The sequence below is a fragment of the Panthera pardus genome, unplaced genomic scaffold (assembly GCF_024362965.1).
Source record: "Panthera pardus isolate Hobbes unplaced genomic scaffold, ASM2436296v1 HiC_scaffold_13, whole genome shotgun sequence".
NCBI lineage: Eukaryota > Metazoa > Chordata > Mammalia > Carnivora > Felidae > Panthera > Panthera pardus.
In genome coordinates, this window is record NW_026526688.1 from 185,042,498 (window position 1) to 185,060,047 (window position 17,550).

A 17,550-nucleotide genomic window follows, 5' to 3' on the forward strand; every position below is an offset into this window, starting at 1 on the left:
ACCCTTATAACCTACTCCTTCCCTCTCATATAACCATGTTATCACTTCTAGTTACTTCCGGGTATATTTTCCAAGAGCCGGGATATTCTCCTAAATAACCACAGTACAGGTATCAACTTTCGTGCATTTAACTCTGCTAAAACACTTGAATCTACTTGCTGTATTCCAATTGACAATTGACCCAATAATGTCAATCGGCCCCAAATGTCAATTGACCCAATTCTGTGCTTTATAGCATTTCTCCCTCCCAGCCTTCCTTTGTATTTTATGACATCGGCACTTTTGAAGACTAGGGGGCTTCTCTGTCTCTGTCTCTCTCTCTCAATAGAAGTTTCCTCATTTGGAGTTCATGTGCTGTGTCCTCATAGCTTCAGCATCTACATTCCCTGCCAGAATCTGCCATAGGCGATGTGTATCCTTCTCAATAAAGGACATCTGGAGCTATACAGCATGCACCTGCCCCTCCTGGGTGATGTCAGTTTTAATCATCTGGTCAAGGTGATGTCTGACTTCGGCACTATAATAATCACTGATGACCAATCTCTAGAGAGACACTTAAGCCCATACAAATCTCCTGTTGCTTATGAAAATTACCTCCTAGGTTTAGAACCATTGGCGATCCTTGCCTGAGCCTACCTTCGTTGTGGTGCTGGTAAGAGGTGATCTCGAACGTTAGCGCTCCATGCACACCTACCAGGGGGACTTGGCCTTTTACTAGAAACAAGAGCCCTCCCTTCTCCCTTATCTGCCCATTGTTAAAACGGATTCATCTATTTCTATTTTTTAATGATTTATAATTCACTGTTGTCTCTAATTTTTTGGCACTTAAATGTCCCAGATTTTGCTGGCGGGAACCCTTCTGAGCGGGCTCTGTGTCCTTGAGGCATGCATTCAACATTTTGGGGGTGCTTCCTTACTCTCTGAACATTAGCAGCTGTTCAAGGTTCATCTTGTAGTTACCCAGGTCAGGGATTTGTCTGTTTAGTTCATTGCTGTGTCTTCAGTACCTAGAATCATGCCTGAACATAATAGGTGCTCAATAAATATATTTTGATTATATGAAAGACGTTCCTCTTCAGGTACTGAGATGGATATCTATGCTGAGCAAAACCTAAATGTTAACGTTAAGATTTTGGTGGCCAGAAGCTTGTGAATCCTGTAACCTACTAGTTCTATCTAGGAATCAATCTGAAAAGGAATGATCTGAGATTAATATATAATCTGTGATTGAACAAAGATGCCAATGCAGCCATATTTGCACAAAGAAAACTTAGACTCAGTGTCCAGAAGTGGGGGAAATGAGTAAGTAAAACTATGTGATATTCACATAATATAAAACAGTCATGAGAAGTCATATTTCTAAAGGTTTGTAAGTAGTGGAAAATGCTTTTGCTCTGATAGTAAGGGAAAAATGAGAAGACAGAATTCAATATGTAACGTCTATGAAATATACTAAAATATGCCTACCAGAAAAAACAAAAAGAAAATACAGAAGAAAACTTAGTAGAAATGGCCTGTGTGGGAGGAGTATGTGTTTTTTTCTCTCTTTTTACTTAACTTTTGCACACCCAATTTTTCTACAGTCCACCTGAATTTCTTTTTTAACTAGTGAAGTTAATGTTTTAAAAAGGAAAGAGAAAATATAAACATGCATAATGAGTAACTAGGTAAGGGGTTCCCGTCGTGTTTGCTAACACGTGTGCTGCTGTTACAGAATCAATCCTATGTTCTGGGGAGCACTTGTATACACACAGAATAGACCAGCTTAGAGCAGCTTCAAGACCTTATTGAAGCAAGACCCTGTGCTTACACCCCTGCACCAGCCTCCCTCCATCTGTCAATATCGTACCCATCCTTCAAGGCGACTTGGTTTGATTTCTGACACAAGCAGAAACAAGGGCTAGGGTGTAGGTGGCTTCTTTGAAAGAGGAAGGCAAAAAGATGTGTGTTAATGAGCAGGTTACAATTTTCTGTGTGAGCTCAGGTACTTCTAAATGGCTCAGTCCCCTCATTTGTAAAAGGGGGATAATAGTCCCTGGGTAGGTTGCAAAGCTGGCTACAATTCTTCACCCCTCTGGTAGCCACACTCTTTACATGTAACCGTGCCGTGCCTCTCATCAAGAGGTGGAACCTATTGCCCACTCCCTGAATCTGGGCAATGTACCCTTGTAGATTTGCTTTGGCCGAGTGCAAATGTAGCAGAATCGACCACCTGCCAGCTTCAAGTCTCGGCCTCCAGAGGTTTCTATGCTCCTTGGAATCCCAACACTGTCATGAGAATGCTGGAGGAGGAGAGACTGAGTAAAACAGAGGCAAAACATTTCATCTGAGACCTTCCCAAACGGGCCGGTCCCTGGCTGCCCAGAGGCAGGAGAGAACCCAGCTGAGGTGTCTCAGCCAACAGCCGGCTGCCCCAGAAGCGGAAGCTCCCAGCTGATACACAGATTTGTGAGCAAAAAGAAACGTTGTTGCGTGCCGCTGAGGTTTTATGGTCGTTACACAGCATTATTATGGCAATAGATAACTGATACAGTGCCGATTTTACGAAGGATTAAAGAAGCATATAAACATGTGCAGGATTTAGCATAGTGCCGGGACCATGATACCCTTTCCTTAAATGTTTATTATTGTTATAATAACATTGCACTATCACAGTGTGCCATATTTTCAGATCGTGTGTGTGTGTGTGTGTGTGTGTGTGTGTGTGTGTCAGTCAGTTTCTCCTGCTAAACTAGGGGCTCCTGGATGATAGAAAACCAGAACCAATTCATCCTTGAGGACATATTTTCCTACACTCAGGAGCCCATAATTCAGAAGAGAGACAGATGTATACATAAAGTCTGTTGTGGGAACCGGAGATAGCAAGCATCCAAAAGTGCTGAACACAGAGCTTAGCACAAAGAAGATGCCCAATAATGATAAAATAAATAATAAAAAGCAAGCTTCCCCCACGTCAGAGCATTTCTGTGGAACGTGTGATTGATAAGGACCAGGCTGGCCATCACCCTCCCCCTCTCAGAAGCTCAGCCAAGGGAATGATGGGCTTATTTGGTGGTTTTATACCCGTAGCTGCTGCTCAAACTTTCAAGCTCTCTCTTCCTCCAGAGACCAGCATCACATGATGAAAAAACTAATTAGAGTAAGCATGGTGCTCAGAATAAGCGGCCTATTAAAGAAATTTGAGTCGAATGCAGCAGGACTTATATTATAAATATATCCTTAACAAGTATTTATTTTGGGGTTATTTTTTCTCCCCAACCTCCCTAGGGGAGTTTATTGTTCAAGAAAGGGCCAGGTAAAAATCAGAATATTTTTACAATAGGCTGCCTGCTCCCCATAGAGATGCTCCCCGGGGCCAGTAGGCTGAGCGGAACAAGCTCCTAGCAGGAAACATGCAGGCAGCACGTGCTGAGCCTAGACAGCAGGTTAACAGAGAATCAGACAAATTCATCTTCATTTCATGTCTTCGACAGCCTCTCAACTCGGGTCAAGTCCAAGGTAAACCAGGTAATTTTATTAGAGGCAGGGAAGGGTGGTAGAGAGCACGAAGATTGGCTTGGATTATGTTCCCCGCTCCATGACCCGCCAGTCAGGAGACCTTGCCCTAGTTACTTAATTTCTCTGAGTCTCAATTCTCTCATCTGAAAAATAGGGATCATGAGAAGTCACCTTGCTGGGCCAGGATGAAGACCAAAGAGAGCCAAGTGCCTGGCTCATAATGGCAGGCAGATAGGGACAGGATAGCCCAGTGGCTAAGCAACTGGGCTCTCGAGCCAGATGGCCCGTGTTTGTAAGCGGCTTGTCCGGTTCCTACCTGTCCTTAACCTCTCTGGGCCTCGGATTCTGCAAAATCTGTAAAGGAGGGGACGTTATTTCTGGCCCTTAAGGTTGTAATGATTAAGGGAATTCGTATATGTGAAGTCCCGAGGACGGCTTCTGCTGCACGCAAGTGCTCAGTAAGTGTTAGCTATTATTGTTCTTCAAATAGGATTATTAATAAAAATCTCTGATGACCAGAGACCTCCTAATCATTTCACTTTGGTCCAGATATCAGCTGCAATGCATTAGCTCATACGCCCAAATGGCAAGAGTGGATTTAAGCACATCATAATTCAGTGAGTCACGATTCCAGTTTATAAGCAGAGAAGCACAATTCAATTTTATAGGCAGCTGGGCTGCTAATTAAGAAGAAGCCCTTAATTACAGCACCTGACATAGGAGACTTGTCTCATGCTCACTCGCCTTATTCGTCCTCATTTCTCCTTCCTCCATCTATCTCTCTGCTTATTATTTATTTTCCTGTCTCCATCGAGGGTATGTCAGTGGTCTGGAGACCTACATACTGAAACTTCTCCCTGACTTTGGAACCCACTCGTCTCCGCTTGAAGTGGAAACAGTACTCAACTCTCCAGGCACGGATTAAGGCAACAGATAGAGGGGAACCATAGGAGTTGTGGGAAGCCAAGGAAATGGTCCACGGGTTTACCCAAGGGACATAAAGACCTATGTTCATATAAAAGTCTGTATGAAGATATGTATAGTGGCTTGATTCATAATCGCCCAAACCTGGAAACGACCCACATGTCCTTCAACTTGGTGAATGGATAAACGCGCTGTGGTATGTGCACACAGTGGAATGCTGTTCGGCAATAACGAAGAACAGACCACCGGTGCAAGTGCACCGTGGTGCATCTCAAATGCATTAGCTGGGTAAAAGAAGCCAGAGGTAAAAGGCGACATACTGTATGATTCCATTAACATAACTTTCTGGAAAAGGTAAAACTGTGGGAACTGAAAACAGATCAGCGATTGCCTGGGCTTGCGATGGGAGAAGGGGGCCAGCTACCAGGGGCCTTAGGGAATTTGGGGGAAGGAATGGAAATGTTCTATACCCGTACGCGTGTGTCAAAAGTCGTAGAACTGGACACTAAAATGGGTCAATTTTACCCCTTGTAAATCATGCTTCATCAACCTGACTCTAAAATGAAATTGACCATAGGATCCATGGAGCAGCAAAAAAAAAGGACCTTGGCATTTCCAAAAGTCTGACTGATAACCTCTATTTTTTCCTTTTATTTTGATTTTATACGTTTCTTGACATCCTTGTTAGCTATTAAAATACGCATTCAACTTTTTTTAATGTTTACTTATTTTTGAGAGAAAGAAAGAAACAGAGCACGAGCAGGGGAGGGGCCGAGAGAGAGGGAGACACAGAATCCAAAGCAGCGTCCAGGCTCCGAGCTGTCAGCACAGAGCCCGACGTGGGGCTCGAACCCACGAACCGGGAGATCGTGACCTGAGCCTAAGTTGGATGCTTAACCGACTGAGCCACCCAGGCGCCCCTAAAATATGCATTTTTAAAAGTAGGGGGTGATTAATCTCATCAATATAGTAACACTAGCATAAGAAAATATTTCTTTTCCCAAGTAAAACTAGTCTTTTAGGAAGAATCAGATAGGAATTCCATTGGGCAAAAGCCGTTGTAAACATCAGATGATGCATAGAATGGGATGCGTGTGTTTCAGAGTCTGGGGTAGAGGGGAGAAGGGCTATTAACATATTCTGCCCAACTGACTCCTATCAGATCTCAATGCACAATGACCTCAACACATTGGGAAGTGGGTCCTGCAAAATTAGGACAAGGTCAAACGTAGACGCATGCTATGTAGGTACTCCCAGCAGAATAGTAGCTTTGTCCAAGTCAAAGAATACCAGCATGGGTAACAATCCAAGAATTCGTATTCAGAATGCCTACAAACTGCCCAGGGTCTAGCATTGCAGAAAGAGAACCAGTTTTCACAGTTCGCCACGGTATAAACGGGTGTGGATGGATGGCTGTGAGCTTTTCCCACCATTAAAATGATTTTTCTCAACTAGGAACACACATCACTGATGAATCACTAGTGCCAGCTTTTCACACAACTCCAAAAAGTATCCGTGAATAAATGAATAACCCACGGCTGGGCGGGGCGGGGAACGGCAGGGGGCTGTGAGCCAATAAGCACGGAGTTATTTGCTGAGTACTGATCTGCACGGCCAGGTCTCATGCCACCACCGCCTACAAGAAAGATGGGGTTGTCACCACTTTACAGACAGGAGATGAGGGCTTAGAGAAGCGAAACCACTTGCCCTTAACCCTTTTATAACACGCCCCCCCCCTTTTTTTTAACGTTTTCAAGTACTCCTGTTCTGCGACCCCACGGCAAGGTGATTGCCGAGTTAAATTCAGACAGAGCTGGGGGAAGGCAAAGGGAGAGAGAATGAAATCATAACGAGGTGGGCAACGGTGTGCTGGTAAGTGTTTAACAACCTGTTCTGGGGCAGAGAGGGCTGGTTTATGGCGGTAGCACCATAGCCAAGTTGAGGCTATCCATGGGAAGCTAACGAGCTTGCAGATTTCCTGACAGTTCAGCAAGCAGCTATCCTGAGAGTTGCTGCTGGGGAAATTTGGGGTGAAACACTTGGGTTTCGGGAAAGCCTCAAGAGAACCCTGGGGGAACTAGAAATCTAGGAACGGGAAAGTAATCGGAAGAGGAAAGAGACCGAAGATGGGGGAGGAAATAACAAAGGAAGACAGGATCCAGAAGACAGAGCTGAGACCCCCTGATGAAAATGGAGGAACTGTCGGCAGTTTAATGAAGCCAGGGAAGCCCTGAGTCTGTCCATGCCCCCCACTGTCCCAAAGCCCCCAGAGTTTAAGCAATGGGTGGACCAGGAAACTGAGCAGAAGCCTCTACCCTGGGTGCCTGGGTGGCTCAATCAGTTAAGCAGCCGGCTCTTGATTTAGGCTCAGGGCACGATATCACGGTTTGTGAGATCAAGCCCCGAGTCGGGCTCTGTGCTCATAGTGCAGAGCCCGCCTGGGATTCTTTCCTCTCTCTCTCTGCCCCTCCTCTGCTTGCTCACTATCTCTCTCAAAAATAAATAAAGAAACTTAAAAGAAGAAGAAGAAGAAGAAGAAGAAGAAGAAGAAGAAGAAGAAGAAGAAGAAGAAGCCTGTACCTGAGGAAAGACCAGGAACACAGGGATCGCTGGTCAGGGTTTGGAGAAGGGATCTGTAGTACAGGAAAAGACTGAGTTGTTGAGAAGAGGAAATAGTCGTTTCCAGTGACCGCATTATCAGATTGACCTTGTTTTCATCTTTCCACTTTGCAGCCTCATCACGCCCTGCGGGTTTGAGGGACACATAGTCTTCCCCCCCCCATACATCTGGCTTCCTGTTGGATTCTCCCCACCTCCATGCTGTTTTGAAACAAACCTGCCAATCCTTTGATGCTCATTCCTTTGATGCGTGTCCCTTCCTTTCGAGTCCGGGCAGGCTTGGACCAATAGAACGTGACGGAGGTGCCACGACACGATTCTGAGATTGGCTCATAAACGATCATGCAGTCCTGGGCTGCCAAGTAAGAACACAAATTACCCTGAGGTCACCATGACAGAAAAGCCACACGTAGGCACGCCAGTGGCCGGTCCCAGCTGAACTCAGTGTTTCGTCCAACCTGCCGAGCCACCAGACGTGTGAGTTAAGGCCAGCTTGAGCTCTTCCGGCCAGCCTAGCCTTCAGTTGGATACTGCCGAGTGATTTTAGGTGATGCCGCATGGAATACTTCTGCTGACCCCTGCCGAAATGTCTCAGGCCCTAAATTGTGAGATCTCCCAAAATGGTTGTTGGTTTAAGCCAATAAGCTTGGGATAGTTTGTCCCATAGCAATGGCTAACTAGAACACTGCACTCTCAGGCTTTTCATGCCTCCCTCTTTAAAGAGCCTCTGGGAAGACAGGGCAGTTGAGAATAGCACCATGAAATACTGGTTTATTTAATTCTATCAGATCAGCCAATAACGACTTTACTAGCCTGTGTTCCGCACGCGTATGGATGTGCAATAGAGAATCACAGCCTTCAGCACACCTTTCCTTGAAAAATCAACCTCTGGACATAAGAGCTATCAGATATTTCTAAAATGCCCTGTTACTATTTGTTTGCTATTTGTTTATTCACTTGCTTGTAAACTGATCCCTATTAGAGAAATAGAAGCACATGTCAAAGATTAATAAACAGTTTAAGTGAGAAAGTTCTTTTTTTTAAATTTTTTAAATGTCTATTTATTTTTGAGGGAGGGAGAAAGAGAGAGACAGAGCACGAGTAGGGAAGGTGAAGAGAGAGAGAGAGAGAGAGAGAGAGAATCCCAAGCAGCCTCCAGGCTCTGAACTGTCACCACAGAACCCAACACAGGGCTTGAGCTCACGACCTGCGAGATCATGACCCGAGCCGAAGATGGACACTTAACCGACTGAGCCCCCAGGCGCCCCATTAAGTGAGAAAGTTCTATCCATTTATGTGAGCTTTTTACTCCTGAATTTGAGAAGAACTTCTTCAAATTGAGAAATAAAACATCTCCATCACAATCCATGGAACGAGGAAGAATAAATCAAGAACCACTCTTTCAAACCTATGTCAGTCCAACTAAATAACTGATAGATGAACATGTGCCATTAGTTACCTGACTAGCTTCTAGTTTGCATTTACCCACTTATTTCTACAGTATTTATTGAGCACGTAATACATACCAAGCACCATACTGGACTTTAGCAACACAGAGATGAAATTGAAGAAATAGCAGAACTAAGGGACGTATAGTCTTGCAAAGGAACCAAAGGCATTGGCACCCATCTTAATTTTGTGATTATAAGTGCAAAAGTGTTCACGTTCCATATTTCTGGAATTGGAGTGTGTCTTACAATTTACAATCAACGTCAATTCTCACTTTCCTACCAACTGCCAGGCAAAAGAGTCAGTTGTCACCATCTGGGATAATACAAGCGGGAAGGCCCAAGCATGGAACTATTTAGTGCCATACAGTGAATCTATTTATCCTTTTCTCGGCTCTGCAAGTTATTTCCATTGGTGACAAAACTATAACTGAACTTTGGATTTTTAATTGTTGCTTCAAATGTCTTTCAGAAGATTATGTTGTGATGAAGCATTAAAACAAAATAATATCAGGGCGCCTGGCTGGCTCAGTGGGTACAGCATGCGACTCTTGATGTTGAGGTTGTAAGTTCAAGCCCCACATTGGATGTGGAGATTACTTAAAAGAAAATCTTTTTAAAAATTAAAAAAAAAACATTAATATTGGACACAAAGAAAAGAGCCTCTCTTCAACAGACAATGCGATCACAGGCAGTACAAACAGCCGAGTCTCTCAGGAATAGCTGACAGAACTTCCCAAACCTGGGAGAGATGGGTGTGACCAATTCACACACCATGAAGAATTGTCACTCAGGTTCTAGAAGTTTGTTTGTTCGAATCTTCCTGTCACTTAGAGAGAAGCCATTTAACTTTCAATAATGGAGCAATCAAGACTCTGAGTTTAACAAAATAAGAAACAAAGACGAAACTCTGATAATGTTTAATATACTTCACTACTTAATGGTCTTACCTGAAGGTCCTAAAGAGGTCACCACCATCAGTTCAGATTACAACCCGATCATGAACTAAACCACAATGGTGGGCAAACTGCAGGTGTTGAGATGTGATTCAGAAGGACCCTTAGCTTTTCAGTATGTTGAAGACTTACACTCAAACTTTGTAATACTCAACAAAAGAGTAGAACGTGATGATCTGGAGAAGTTTGGTCGTTTAAAAAATTTGACGTAGTTTAACGGTTCTTTTAAAAAGTTATTAGTAAATAAACGTGTCATCTTAAAACCAATAGTGTCTTCAAATCAAGGAACTATGGTAATTATATTTTACTGCCTAATGTGCTTATGGAGAGGATGACAGAGCATTTTAATATACTGTAATTATAATATATTGTCAGATGTGCTATGGAGTCTTGATTTAAAATGTTTTATCCATTTTCCTCATTAGTATTATTATACTTATCAGAAAATATGTTATGCTTGTTGATCAGGAAGATCAATAAGGTCATGGATGGTAGAGTAAAAGGACCATGGGACATAAAAAAAAGGAGTGATTCATTTTCTTTAAAATAGAAGAGTCAAGAAAGAACTTGGATGTCTGAAATGGCGATTTCTTTTTTATTTTGTCTTTAAAGATAGATAAATTTTTGTCTCGGGAGTTAAATTAGGGGAAAATGGGGCAGCTGGGTGGCTCAGTCGGTGAAGCGTCTGACTCTTGATTTTGGCTCAGGTCATGATGTCATAGTTCGAGGGTTCGAGTCCCACCTTGGGTCCTGCAATGGCAGTGCAGAGCCTGCTTGGGATTCTTTCTCCCTCTCTCTCTGCCCCTCCCCTACCCGTGCTCACTCATGCACTCTCTCCCTCGAAATAAATCAATAAACTTAAAAAAAAAAAAGAAAAAGAAAAGAAAATTAAAGGAAAATAACATGAATGAAGCCAAAATATTTGGTTTATTCAGGAACCTCTGAGTAGTTCAGTGGCTAGATTTTAGGGCCTAGTTTAGGACAGTGACAGAAAAAGTACAATGGCTGAAGTGGCAGGACCATATATGAAGGGGCTTGTGTTTCCTTTCATCCTCTGCACACAAAGAATTCACAAAAAGGTTTAAATAGGCAAGTCTCATGATTAAATGTATGTGTTAAAAAAAAAAAAAAAGCAATTGTGACAGATAGCTACGGAGAAAATGAATGGGAAGAGAACAAGGCTGGAAGCAAGCAAGGAGGCCAGTGGAGGCTGTTAGAATACTCCAGGGGAGAGATCATGAAAGCCAAGTACGTGGCTATGCAAATGGGTGAAGGAAGCAATGCCTCTGGGTTTCATTCTATTGTATTCCCATATTCTTCACCGTATTCTTAAATTCTGTGGGTGGGACCAGAGCACAGACAAAGGAAATGTATATTATTGGAGATAACGAAGGTAAAACACGAAAGGTATATGAATCCAGGGATTTCAACGGTGGACAGAAAATTCCCTTTTTAAATTCGTTCTTATTTCTTATGAAAGCAATATTCATGAATCGATCAGTGTGACCCACCATATTAACTGGCTAAGGGAGAAAAATCACATGATCATTCCGACTGAGGCAGAAGCAACATTCAACATAATTTAGCACCCCTTGATAATAAAAACTCTCAGAAAATTAGAACTATGGGAGAACTTCCACAATTTCATAAAGAACATCTACAAAACTACAGCTGACACCGAACTTCATTTGAAAGACTGAATGCTCTCCCCCTAAGATCAGGAAAACAATGTTGTCCGCTCTTACCATTGCTATCAACATAGTATCGGATGTTCTGGCCAGAGTAATAAGGGAAGAAACGGAAATTTTTTTTAAAGGATACAATTGGGAAGAAAGAAATAAAACAACCTGCTTGTAGATGACATATGGATCTACCTTAGAAAATGACAAGAACTTTGTTAAAAAAAACAAAACTAGAATGCTAAGCAACTTAAGCAAGGTTGCAGGATATAAGATCAACATACAAAATCAATTGTATATCGGTACACCTATCAGTAATTGTATACATACTAGCAATGGATATGTGGAAGGCAGAATTAAAAATACAATACCACTTATATATATTGAAAGACTCAGCATATTAAAGATGTCAATTCTCAGAGGGCCTGGGGGGCTCAGTCAGTTAAGCATCGGACTTCGGCTCAGGTCATGATCTCGCAGTTCGTGAGTTCAAGCCCATGTTGGGCTCTGTGCTGACAGCTCAGAGCCTGGAGCCTGCTTCGGATTCTGTGTCTCCCTCTCTCTCTCTGCTCCAGCGCTCACGCTCTGTCTCTCTCTCTCTCTCTGTATCTCTGAAAAATAAATAGACGTTAAAAAATATTTAAAGATGTCAATTCTCTCGAAATTGATATACAGCCTTAATGCAATTCCTGTCAAAATCCCAGCAAGATTTTTTGTAGCTACAGACAAGATAATTATAAAATTTATACAGAAAAGCAAAGAAAGTAGGATAGGTAAAACCCTTCTGAAAAAGAAGAATCAAATGGAAGGAACCACTCTACCTGATTTCACGACTTACCGTATAGCTATCGTAATTAAGGTTGTGTGGTATTGGCAGAGAGATAGACACATAGATCAGGGGAACAATTTAGAGGACCCAGAAACAGCTCTATGCACGTACAGCCAACTTACTTTTTATAAAGGTCAAATGCAATTCAATAGAGGAAGGAGAGTCTTCTCGATAAATGGTGCTGGCACAATTGGCTATGCATAGGCAAAACCCAAAACACAATGAAACCCCCAAAACCAAAAGTAAAGCCGACTTGAGCCTTGCACCTTATACAAAAATTAACTCAAATGTATCATAGATTTAAATGTAAAATATAAAAACCATGAACATTTTACAGGATAATGTAGGAAAAGTATTCAGGACCTCGGGCTTTGGGAAAAGTTCTTAGACATACCACCAAAAGCACTACCCATAAAAGAAAAAAAATGGGTAACTTGGACTTTGTCAAAATTCAAACTTTGCTCTGTGAAAGACCCTGTTAAGAAAAAAAAAAAAAAAAAAAAAAAGCAAGCTATAAACCGGGGAGAAATACTTGCAAAAAACCAAGGTCTCATTCCTCTAATATCCAGAGAACACTTAAAAGTCAACCAGCAATGTGATTGGAAAGTGGGCAAAAGACACGCAGAGACATTTGACCAAAAAGGCCATACGAGTGGCAAAGAAGAATATAAGTAGAATTTTAACATCACTAGCCATTAGGAAAGTGCAGTGTAATAGCATACAATGAGATAGCACTATACACCTGTCAGAACAGCTAAAAGAAAAAATAATGGGGCGCCTGGGTGGCTCAGTCGGTTGAGCGTCCGACTTCGGCTCAGGTCAATGATCTCGTGGTTCGTGAGTTCGAGCCCCGCGTCGGGCTCTGTGCTGACAGCTCGGAGCCCAGAGCCTGCTTCGGATTCTGTGTCTCCCCCTCACTCTGCCCCTCCTCCGCTCATGCTCTGTCTCTGCCTCTGTCTCTGTCTCTCTCTTTCTCTGTCAAAAATAAGTAAACATTAAAAAAAATTTAAACTAAAAAATAGTGACAGTACAGTATTAATTTACCAGGGCTGCCATAACAAATACCACAGACTGGGTGGCTTAAATCAACTGGATTTCTCACAGTTCTGAGCCTGGAAGTCCAGAGCAAGGAGTTGGCACGATCGATTTCATCCTGAGGCCTTTCTCCATGGCTTTTCGATGGCTGTCTTCTCCCGGTGTCTCCCCATGGTCTTCCCTCTGTTTGTCTGTGTCCAAATTGACTCCAGTCGTATTGGGTTAAGGCCCACCCCAATAACCTCACTAACCTCAGTTAGCTCTCTAAAGACCGTATCTCCAAATACAGTAACATTTTGACGAACTGGAGTTGCAAATGCAACATATGAATTGGGGGGACAATACAGTTCAATCTATAACAAATACCTAGTGCTGAGGAGGACGTCAAGAAACTGCATCCCTTGTACATTGCTGGTGGGGATCTCAAATCGTACAGCGACCTCTGGAAAATAGTTTGTCGCTTTCTTAAAGAGTTAAACTAAACATACACTCGGCAGGTAACAGCATTCGCACTCTGGGGCTTTTATGCTAGAGAGATGAAAATTTACACCCGCACGGAAGTCTGTACGTGATTTTTCACAGCAGCACGATTTGTAATAGCCCCAAACGGGAAACAACCAAAATGTCCCTCAATAGGTGAATAGTTGAACAAACTCGGGGACACCCATACTGTAGAGTACTCAGCAATAAAAAGAAGCAAACTATTGATGCTTGCGGCAATTGGGAGAGATTTTCAAAGGTCATGATGCTGAGTGAAGAAAAGCCAGACTCAAGAAGTCATAGACCATGTGAGTTCACTTATGCACCATTCTTAAAATGACAAGATCACGGATGTGGAAATCAGATCGGTTTTTGCCAGCAGTTAGGGAGGGGGAAAGGAAGGGATGTGTGTGACCTTACAGGGTAGCACAAGGGGGATCTTTGAGGGAATAGAATCGTTTCTGCATCTATAGAATCAATAGAATAGATTCTGCATCTTGATCATGAATCTACACATTATTTTTTTTTAGTTTTTTTAATGTTTATTTTTGAGAGAGAGAGAGAGAGGGAGGGAGCATGGGTGGGGGAGGGGCAGAGAGCTAGAGAGACAGAGAATCTAAAGCAGGCTCCAGGCTCTGAGCTGTTCGCACAGAGCCCGAAACGGGGCTCAGCTCACAAACCGGTGAGATTGTGACCTGAGCCGAAGTCGGACGCTTAACCAACTGAGCCACCCAGGCGCCCCTACGCATTATTAAACAACACAAAATTATACACACACATTACACCATGTCAGATCTCTGGTTTTGACACTATTCTATGGTTATGTAAAACGTTACTGTTGAAGGAAACCAGGTAAAGAATACATAGGATCTCTTTGCACAGTAGTTGCCTCTTATCCACAGGGATACGTACGTTCTAAGACCTCTGGGCGGACGCCTGAAACTGTCAACAGTACCAAATCCTATATATACTATGATTTTTCCTTCACATACAGACCTGTGATAAAGTGTAATTTCTAAATCAGGCATCGTAAAAGATTAACAATAACTAACAACAAAATGGCATAGTTATACTGTAATAAAAGTTATGTGACTATGGTCTCTCTCAAAGTATCTCACTGTAGTGTACTCCCCCGTCTTCTTATGATGATGTCAGATGATAAAATGTCTATGCGATGAGATGAAGTGAGGTGAACAGTGTACTCATGTAGCATTAGACCGACCCTGACTTTTTGGGGAGGGGGGTTTGGCATCCATGGGTGGGCTAGGCTACCACCACTATTGACTGTTTTGTTTTTGTTCTTGTTTTTGTTTTGTTCCGTTGTGTTGTGTTGTGTTGTGTTGTGTTGTTTGTTTGTTTTAGAGAGGGCAAGCAGAGGAGGGGCAAAGGGAGAGAAAGAATCTTAAGCAGGGGGCTCCATCCACAACCCTGGGAACACGATCTGAGCCGAAATCAAGAGCCTGAGGTTCAACCGACTGAGCCACCCAGGCACCCTTTACTGTTGACCTTCTGCTGATGTGTTAGAAGGAGGATGATCTCTGCTTCCGAATGGCATTTGACGGCAGGTAACTGAAACCGTGGAAAGTGAAACTACAGATAAGGAGGGACTACTGTATAATCTTTGCAATTTCCTGTGAATGCATAATTATTTCAAAAAAGAAAAAAAGATTTCAGGGGCGCTTGGGTGGCTCAGTCGGTTAAGCATCTGACTTCAGCTCGGGTCAGGATCTCATGGTTCGTGGGTTTGAGCCCTGCGTTGGGCTCTGTGCTGACAGCTCAGAGCCTGGAGCCTGTTTCGGATTCTGTGTGTGTGTGTGTGTGTGTGTGTGTGTGTGTGTGTGTGTGTGCGCGCGCGCGCGCTGCGCGCGCGCCTGCCCCTCCCCCATTCGCGCGCAGCGCGCGCTGCGCGCGCGCTCTCTCTCTCTCTCTCTCAAAAATAAGTAAACATTAATAGAATAGCAATATTTTACATAAAGGCAGTATCCAAAGGGACCAGGATTCTAGTGAGGTAAGGCCACTCATGCAATTGTAAGGACTTCATTTAAATTTTTGACATTCCGTTCCCCCATAGACTTCTTTGCATTAACTTTGATCTTTTTTAAATGTTGCATTAAAATATCTCTTACCTTGACTACTGAGTTTTTTTGCTATCCCCTTAAATTTTGCGCCCAAGACCAGTGCGTCCTTTGCCTCATCCCAGTCCCAGCTCTGTGGCTCACCATGTGTTGCCAGACCGTTTGTCAGAGGGTTTTGCCACTAATGACTGCTATGTAAAACCCGAGCATTATTTTGCAGTGTTTTTAAATTCGACCGCAAAAATACTGCATGCTCATAAAAAATAAGAGTGCAAAGTAAAATGTAAAAGTCTCTCATATCTTTCTCCTCTCAGCCCTGTCTCCAGAAGTAGGCATTGTTAATAAATTATATATCCTCCCAGATAGCTTTGATATAAATGCATGCAAAGTATGCGTGCTATCCATGAACTTTAAGAAACAAATGGGATAGTATTCTACCACTCTTCTGAATTTGCTTTTCTTTTCAATTAATGATATAACAGACACATTTCTGTATCCTCCTATTCTAGCACATTCTATCTGAGATGCACGCACGGAAATCCGTGGCATTGCTAGGTCAGAATTTGGTTAATCAATTATTGATAGACATTCAGGTTGTATCTGGCAGTATTGTTTCAAACAATGCTACGACAACAAAAATCCCTAAATATATTTTTGCCTGTTTTTTTTAAGTTTATTTATTTACTTTGAGAGAGAGAGAGAGAGAGAGAGAGAGAGAGAGCGAGCGCTGGGGAGGGGCAGAGAGAAGGGGGACAGAGGATCCAAAGCAAGCTTTGTGCTGACTGCAGAGAGCCTGATGTGGGGCTCGAACTCACGAACCATGAAATTGTGACCTGAGCCAAAATCTAGAGTCAGACACTTAACCGACTGAGCCACCCACGCACCCCAATGTTTGCTTGTTTGTTCTTATTTAAGTTTTATTATTAATATTGCCAAATTGCCCTTGCAAGTATATCGTGTATTTTTTTGTCCTTCGCGGATATTTTGGGAGCATCTGTTCCCCTCTCTGTTACCAACACTGTATGCCATCAATTTAAAAACATTTTTTTGCTAATCTGATAGGTAAGAAATGTAACATCATTGCTTTATTCTGATACTCCTTTTATTATCTTTTTATAGGTTTATTGGCCATTTACTTCTTTCCTGTGAATTTTATGTTCTTATCCTTTGCCCATCTTTCTATTGGATCATTAATTTTCTCCATATGGATTAGTATGAACTCTTTGCATATTAAAGAGGTTAGTCATTCATGTGTCATGTAGGATTCTTTCTGTTTCTTGTTTGTTTCTTTAGTTTATCTTTGGAAGGTTTTTTGTTGTTGATTTGTTTTTGTGGGCTTTTTCTTGCTGCGTGGAAATTTCAGGATTAAAAAAGTATTCAAATAATCAATTTTATCATTAATCGTTTCTTAATGTGTCATGCCTAGCATGGCCTTCCCCATCCAAACTTATTTTTTTTTAACTTACTCATGTTTTCTTCTAGGGTTTTTGTTGTTGTGGCATTTCGTTGAGAGTTTAAACGAATTTCCTTGTGAAAGAGATGATGTAGAGATCCAGATGACTTTTGTCAAAAGGCTTTCCACTTTTTGCAACACACTTTATTGGATAGGCCATCTTTCACCACTATTTTTGAGAGGCTAACTTTACCATGTAATAATGTTTATACATACTTCCAATCGTTTCTGAATGTCCAATTATTTCTGAATTTCCGATTCAGTTTACTTAATAGAATCTTTTCCATATCAGTTGCATATCATGGAAACTGATATGTTTCCACATCAGTTCATAGCATGTTAATTACTGCAATTTAATGAAACATGTAAATATTTGATAGAGCTATTTCTTTTCTTTATTTCTTTTGATTTGCAGATTTTTTTCCTGGCTTTTCTCTTGTTTGTTTTTCTAGATGAACATCAGAATAATTGCATTATGTTTTTAAAAACTCTTGCGTTTTGACTGGCATCACACTAAATTTATAAATCCACTTCAGGATCTTACCTTTTAATAT

General features: G+C 42.1%; 1 long non-coding RNA gene across 2 annotated transcripts in view; it reads right to left on the bottom strand.

The window, feature by feature from the left end:
* LOC109269599 (uncharacterized) overlaps nucleotides 1-17,550 on the bottom strand; it is a 55,502-nt gene that overhangs the window by 10,452 nt on the left and 27,500 nt on the right. The window contains exon 3 of one of the 2 annotated variants that reach the window (XR_008421823.1): nucleotides 10,354-11,735. The exons of the other annotated variant lie outside the window; for it this stretch is intronic. This is a non-coding gene — a long non-coding RNA (uncharacterized LOC109269599). Of the gene's footprint in view, nucleotides 1-10,353; nucleotides 11,736-17,550 lie in introns of those variants that run through there. 2 annotated transcript variants of the gene reach the window in all.